The sequence below is a fragment of the Oncorhynchus mykiss genome, chromosome 22 (assembly GCF_013265735.2).
Source record: "Oncorhynchus mykiss isolate Arlee chromosome 22, USDA_OmykA_1.1, whole genome shotgun sequence".
Taxonomy (NCBI): domain Eukaryota; kingdom Metazoa; phylum Chordata; class Actinopteri; order Salmoniformes; family Salmonidae; genus Oncorhynchus; species Oncorhynchus mykiss.
Window position 1 is genome coordinate 14,986,888 of NC_048586.1, and position 7,632 is coordinate 14,994,519.

Genomic DNA, 7,632 nt, shown 5'->3' on the forward strand with positions numbered 1-7,632 from the left:
GCTATCAATGGTAGATTAGTGTTTCTTGTTCTTTTTGCTGACTAGCTGACACCTGGATGTTATCCATTTTTGGGATGTTAGTATACCCCCACAAAACTGCAATTTATTCAGACAAAGCTTAAACTGTTCCCACATGTATAGCTGCTGACCCCTTAGGCCCTGCAATCTGGGATAAATCTTTCCAGGCAAGGCGAGCAACATTACAGCCTGGCAGCTCAAATGCTTGTATCACACTCAAATGATGAGTCTCCTGTCACCAGCCATGTCATCAGCTTCATCCCAACCCCCCAATAACTTCTGGCCCATTGAGCAGCCTGTGTGCTACATGGCCAGCCAGTCAGGGACCCTCTGGTCCCACCTGATTGTGCCTCCGGTGACATGTAGAGGGGGTGTCCAGCTCACAGGCGCCAATAGCTGCGTCCCGCCACCAACACTCAGCTCCCAGCATAGCCAAGCATCTCCATGCAGCCCCCCCAGCAGCGCTTCTCCTGGCAGCCACCAGAAATGTCTGCAACTTGTCAGGTTGCCATGGTGATAGGCCCGAAACAGAGAATAGCACTAAAGCATATTCAAGCAGCGATGCGGAAATAAAAAGCCTATGAAAACACTGACGTTCACAATGTTCACAATTTAAAGAAATAAGAGAGCCTTGAAGCCGTACATTATTTCCTCTATGGGCTGCGAAGAGGTGGTATATTGGTTTCTTTGCCATTGATGACTTCTATGTTTAAATTGAAAGCACATATCATCAATATAGCCACTATATGAGGCCAATGGGGGTAAATCAAAAGACAATGATATTAATTCCAGGCCACTGCTGACTTGTAACACGACCTGCCACCACTAAGCAGGGTTTATTTGTCTGACACACGAACAAAACACAAACATCTCAAGGGGTCGGTAACATTCTGCTTGCCTGACATTAATTGACGATTGAGATAAATGGTTGACTCACAGTGAAGGAAACAAAGGAACTGTCCCTGTATGATACAATCATCAGATTCTCATGCATCAAAAATGGCTTTACACACAAGTTCACGCACACATGTAATTCCTAGACGGGTGTAATCATCAAGACCAACTAAACACCACTGCAGTGTCAGTAACCCTTCTGGATGGTTGGACAGGTGGTTTGACTTTGAACTACGATGATTAGTCATCTTATCCCATCACGCAATGGAAACCACACCATCTACACCTTAGCACTGCCACAAGGACAGGTACCCTATTATCAAATCCATTCCTGAGGTTAGCGTGTTTACTAATCATTCCACAGTTTTCTTCAAGCTTGGGCATCTATCCAGAGAAAGCTCACCAGCAGCAAGGGTTAAGGTGTCCCTAATGCACTCGGAGGCCAGCTAGCCTGACAGGGATTTTAATAAACGTAAGAGCACTGTGAGGGAAAAGTGTTGCTGTCTCAATAGAGTGACACAGACAGGCCAAGGCTGTCAATGGAGCGCCTAATGACAGAGGAAGATAATGACGGACCCCAGTCAGAATCAGCAGGAAGAGGAAGATCAATCCGCAGTGAAGGAGGGAGGGATGGAAGGGGGGGAACGGTAGGCTCTTTCTTTTCTATCTTCTCCGTTCTAGCTCATCTCATACATATCTATCTGCTGCAGCTGGCCCATAGAGTGGCGAGGGAGCTCTGCATTAAGCGCACAGCGGATCAATAACCATTACGACTCCTCCACAGCCTGACACATAGCAGGGACGCGTTTGACATTTCACTCAGGACTGCATTGATCCCAGCACACAGTATTTCAGCCCCCAGTTTGTGCCTGAGCCTGGGGTCTGGCTGGAATTGAAAGGGGGGGGGGGGGGGGGGGGGGGGGGGGGGGAGCAGCAGAGGGAGTAGCTAACCAGCTGCCGGCGTACAAGTAAACAGCACACCCCTCTGTGCATTCCTCGTTTTCAATTTACTGTTTTTCCTGCCGCTACTGGCAATTCAAGAACTGGATCAAAGTGGATCAAAGCTTGACCTATGTAGGCTATGTTATATATAGCCAGGGTCTGAGTTTTTAGTGAGGTCTGGTCCAATACATGTTTAGAAAGTTGAAGCTCAAATACTGCATTGCTATATAATTTAAAAACTCTAAAAGGGCATTTGGAGAACAGCACATTGGTTTGCTGTACCTTCATTCCCCTCAGTCGATCTACAAACGCATAGCCTGTTAGCCGCTACACGTTAACTCAGCACCGGGATGATAATTGAATATGTACAGAGGGATCTGTTAGCAGAAGAAGTATTTTATGAACACAAGGTAAACAAATATGTTTGTTTTTACAGAACTTGATTTTTTTTAATGCAGTTTCACTGCACATTTCCTGAAATTCTACACATTTTGCCATGTGGAGGGGAGGAAGTTTGAAGCTAATTTCCTGCTATTCTACACATTTTGCCACCACTTATGCTAGGTGAAAATGATATCTGAGGGAGAGTGACTAGGAAAATCAACGGGGGCCGCCTGGTGGTCAGCCATGGTTAGCCTGCTGCAAGTTTAGATAGCTGTTTATACTAACTAGACTCATTTACCAATCTAAAATGTTTTAACTGACATGGGCTAATTGAGTGATTGTCAGTGAGTGACATATAACAAGATGAAAACTGCCGCGCCCACGTTTAGACAATTCACCTTGTGTATTCTACCATTCTAACTCTCAACAGTAAATTGAGACCCTGACTGAGTTCAATTATTTTTTCGTGAAGAATTACCGCCCTGACTGTATGTGTATGAATGTGTATGAGAGAGAGAAATAGTCACACTGACATCATTCTGGATAACATCTCCAGCCTGAAGTGGCGGTCTGGAAATCCAGAGGCATAAAAAACAAAAACATTTGGAGCAATTCAGAAAGTGGGAGTTTCTGAGAAACCATGAACAAGATAAACATACAGAAAAAGTAGACGACATAAAATTAGAAACAATTTAGTCCAATTTCTTTTTAATCGTCCTTTGAGACCCAAGATGTTATCTCCTAGGTCAGTCTGCTCATTTGGTGTTTTCATGTAAAAACAGAGGTGGTAGTGATGCAAAAAAGACCTTCATCCAAGGAAAGGAAATGGTTGAACTTGAGGTCTACCAAAATAAAATAACACATTTTTATTTTTAAATGACTGATACAATCTGAACCATCTCAAGTTTTTATTTCCATGTACTTTATATCAGGAACTTGAAATGTTAAATAGGAGTCTGAGATATTATATTTTTTTGTAGTCCGTCGTGTCTATGTCTTCCATACATACTCATGCATATTTTTTCCCCATTAAAATGTGCTATATTCATATGCCATACAAATCATTACATTAACCTGCATGTAATTTGTTTCTGTTTCATTGGAAGGATAGGACATCAATGAGCTTCTTCATAGCAAAAGACAAGCCTATCAATGACCAACAGGGATCCTTTCCAGGACCTATCTGCAACACAATGGGCTGTGTGTTCCCCTGTTTCTATACTCATGTCGCTTTATTTAAACGAAAAACATCTTCTCATAACTCCACTGCCAGCCATCACTGTTCCTGGGGTTGATTCCTAAATTGCGCTGGTATAATGGAGAGAGGGGGTTTCCCAGCTGGAGCCGGAGCCAGGGCTAGACTGTACAGCTAAAAGGAGGTGAATACCTGTCAGGTATACCGTGACACACCACATTGTTCACTGGGGTAAAGATTGATTTGGGGAAGCTTCTGTGGAGCAGAGAGGAGGAGACTGATGGCTTTTTTTTTGCTGAACAATTTATGTCTGTTTCTTCAGTTGTCATGCCAACCTGAAGATTAAACAACTGAGTGCAGCTCAACTCCAATCATGAGTAATGAGCAATTACTTGCCCATGCACACATTGAGACTCTAGTAGAAGTAGGCCCAATAGGTTTCCAGAACTCGTTTGGGTGAACGTATGTGGTCTAAGCATGCTGAACGCACTTCTGGCATTGAGATGCTAATGGTAGCATGGATAATTACAGTGGCAAGACAAAGTATGTGGACCCTTTATAAATACCTGGATTTCTGCATAAATTGGTCATCAAATTTGATCCGATCTTCATCTAAGTCACAACAATAGACAAACACAGTGTGCTTAAACTAATACCACACAAATTATTGTATTTTTCTTGTCTGTATTGAATACATAATTTAAACGTTCACAGTGTAAGTTGGAAAAAGTATGTGAACCCCTAGGCTAATGACTTCTCCAAAAGCTAATTGGAGTCAGGAGTCAGGTGACCTGGAGTCCAATCAATGAGACGAGATTGGAGATGTTGGTTAGAGCTGCCTTGCCCTATAAAAAAACAGTACAAAAATGTGAGTTTGCTATTCACAAGAAGCATTACCTGATGTGAACCATGCCTCGAACAAAAGAGATCTCAGAAGACCTAAGATTAAGAATTGTTGACTTGCATAAAGCTGGAAACGGTTACAAAAGTATCTCTAAAAGCCTTGATATTCATTAGTCCACAGTAAGACAAATTGTCCATAAAAAGAAGAAGCCACTGCTGTCCAAAAAAACATGGCTGAACTTCTGAAATTTGCAAAAGAGCACCTGGATTTTCCACAGCGCTACTGTCAAGATAGATTAAACTAAAGTTGAGTTGTTTGGAACGAACACAACACTATGTGTGGAGAAAAAAAAGGCACAGCACAGCACACCAACATCAAAACCTCATCCCATCTGTAAGTATGGTGAAAGGAGCATCATGTTTTGTGACTGGTTTGCTGCCTCAGAGTCTGGACAGCTTGCTATCATCGACGGAAAAATGAATTCCCAAGTTTATCAAAACATTTTGCAGGAGAATGTAAGACTATCTGTCCGTCTATCGAAGCTCAAAAGAAGTTGGCTGATGCAACATTACAACGACCCAAAACACAGAAGTAAATCAACAACAGAATGGCTTCAACAAAAGAAAATATGCCTTCTGGAGTGGCCCAGTCAGAGTCCTGACCTCAACCTGATTGAGATGCTGTGGCATGACCTCGAGAGCAGTTCACACCAGACATCCCAAGAATATTGCTGAACTGAAACAATTTGGTAAAGAGGAATGGTCCAAAATTCCTCCTGACCATTGTGCAGGTCTGATCCGCAACTACAGAAAATGTTTGGTTGAGGTCATTGCTGACAAAGGAGGGTCAACCAGTTTTATTAAATCCAAGGATTCACATACTTTCCCTACCCTGCACTGTGAATGCTTACACTGTGTGTTCAATAAAGATGTGAAAACATATGTGTTTGTGTGTCATTAGTTTAAGAAGACGTGTTTGTCTATTGTTGTGACCTAGATGAAGATCAGATCAAATTTGATGACCAATTTATGCAGAAATCCAGGTATTTCCAAAGGGTTCACACACTTTTTCTTGCCACTTGTATGTCCTTTTGCAGAGAGGAGTTACATGAAGGATCTCTGCTCTCTTTCCTTACAAGTCTTTGATGTTGACAAGGTACTCTCTGAGCGAACATGAATAAATAATGGAAATTACAGGGATTGTCATTCTTGTGAATCATTATATAACATTTTATATCACAATAGGACTTGTATGCCAAGCCTGTTAACCAAGATATGCATCAAATTACAGGGCTAAACCTAATATTGATTTCTTGCTCTGGGCAGCTGATCTGATGTTAACTACTACATGTGTAGGAAATCACAAACACACACACACACACACACACACCTTACATTCATTTGAACCAGTGGCAGGATATGGCAGGCCAACTAAAGGAGCTGCGGCAGCCCCTGAATCCGATCTTCATCTTTAATTTCTCTGTGGTCGCCCCAGTTGGATACAATGCCTGTCGTCACATAGTCTGGGGTCATTATGTGCTGGGAGGCAGGGGGGGGGGGGGGGGAGAGATTGTACGATGATGATGAGAGCAGGTCTGCAGTCACAATGCAGCCATTTAGCATGGTGGGGGTGTGGGGGACCAGAAGCAGCCTGCCCTCCATGTCCCAGGCCGACCCAGGGCAGCTCTAGCAGAAAGACTCCAGAGCCCTGGGGACTGACAGAGGACTCAATTCCCCTCAACACTCCCAGACCATCATATAATGTTTGTCTGGCACACAATAACAAGTGATACTTGGGCTTAACTCTGGAAATTGTTGGCAATCATCCATCTAGCCGCTAGCGGTATGGATACCAACCAGTGGAGAGTTGACGTGGATGGACTTGATGTTTGTTATCGGCAACCAACCATGTACACCACCAGTCAAAAGTTTGGACACACCTACTCATTCAAGGGTTTTTCTTAATTTTTTACTATTTTCTACATTGTAGAATAATAGTGAAGACATCGAAACTACGAAATAACACATATGGAATCGTGTAGTAACCAAAAAAGACAAATAAATCTAAATATATTTTATATTTGAGATACTTCAAAGTAGCCACCACTGATGACAGCCTTGCACACTCTTGGCATTCTCTCAACCAGCATCATGAGGGAATCACCTGGAATGCATTTAAATGAATGCCTTGTTAAAAGATCATTTGTGGAATTTCTTTCCTTCTTAATGCGTTTGAGCCAATCAGTTGTGTTGTGACAAGGTAGAGTTGGTATACAGAATATCGTCATATTTTGTAAAAGACAAAGTCCATATTATGGCAAGAACAGCTCAAATAAACAAAGTGAAACAACACTCCATCGTTACTTTAAGACATGAAGGTCAGTCAATGTGGAAAACTTCAAGAACTTTGAACGTTTCTTCACATGCAGTCGCAAAACCAACAAGCGCTATGATTAAACTGGCTCTCATGAGGACCACCACAGGAAAGAAAGAAAGACATTTATTAGAGTTAACTGCACCTAAGATTGCAGTCCAAATAAATGCTTCACAGAGTTCAATTAACAGACACATCTAACATCAACTGTTCAAATCAAATCAAATCATCAAATCAAATCAAATCAGTGGAGACTGCGTTCAGTGGAGACTGCGTGAATCAGGCCTTCATGGTCGAGTTGCTGCAAAGAAAATACTACTAAAGGACAGCAATAAGAAGAAGAGACTTGCTTGGGCCAAGAAACACGAGCAATGGACATTAAACAGTGGAAAACTATCCTTTGGTCAGATGAGTCCAAATGTTGGATTTTTTATTCCAACTGACATGTCTTTGTGAGATGCAGAGTAGGTGAACGGATGATTTGTTTTTCAACAGGACAAAGACCCTACACACCTCCAGGCTGTGTAAGGGATATTTGACCAAGAAGGAATGATGGAGTGCTGCATCAGATGACCTGGCCTCCCCAATCACCCGCATAGTAAAGGAAAAGCAGCCAATACGTGCTCAGCATATGTGGGAACTCCTTCAAGACTGTTGGAAAAGCATTCCTCATGAAGCTGGTTGAAAGGATGCCAAGTGTGTGCAAATCTGTCATCAAGGCAAAGGGTGGCTACTTTGAAGAATATAAAATATATTTGGATTTGTTTAACACTTTTTTGTTTAATACATGATTCCATGTGTTATTTCATAGTTTTAGACCCTTGAATGAGTAGGTGTGTCCAAAGTTGACTGGTACTGTACACAAAAATATAAATGCGACATGTTCTGTGTCCCATGTTTCATGAGATGAAATACAATATCCCAGAAATGTATGTGCACAAATTTGTTTACATCCCTATTAGTTAGCATTTTATCCTTTGTC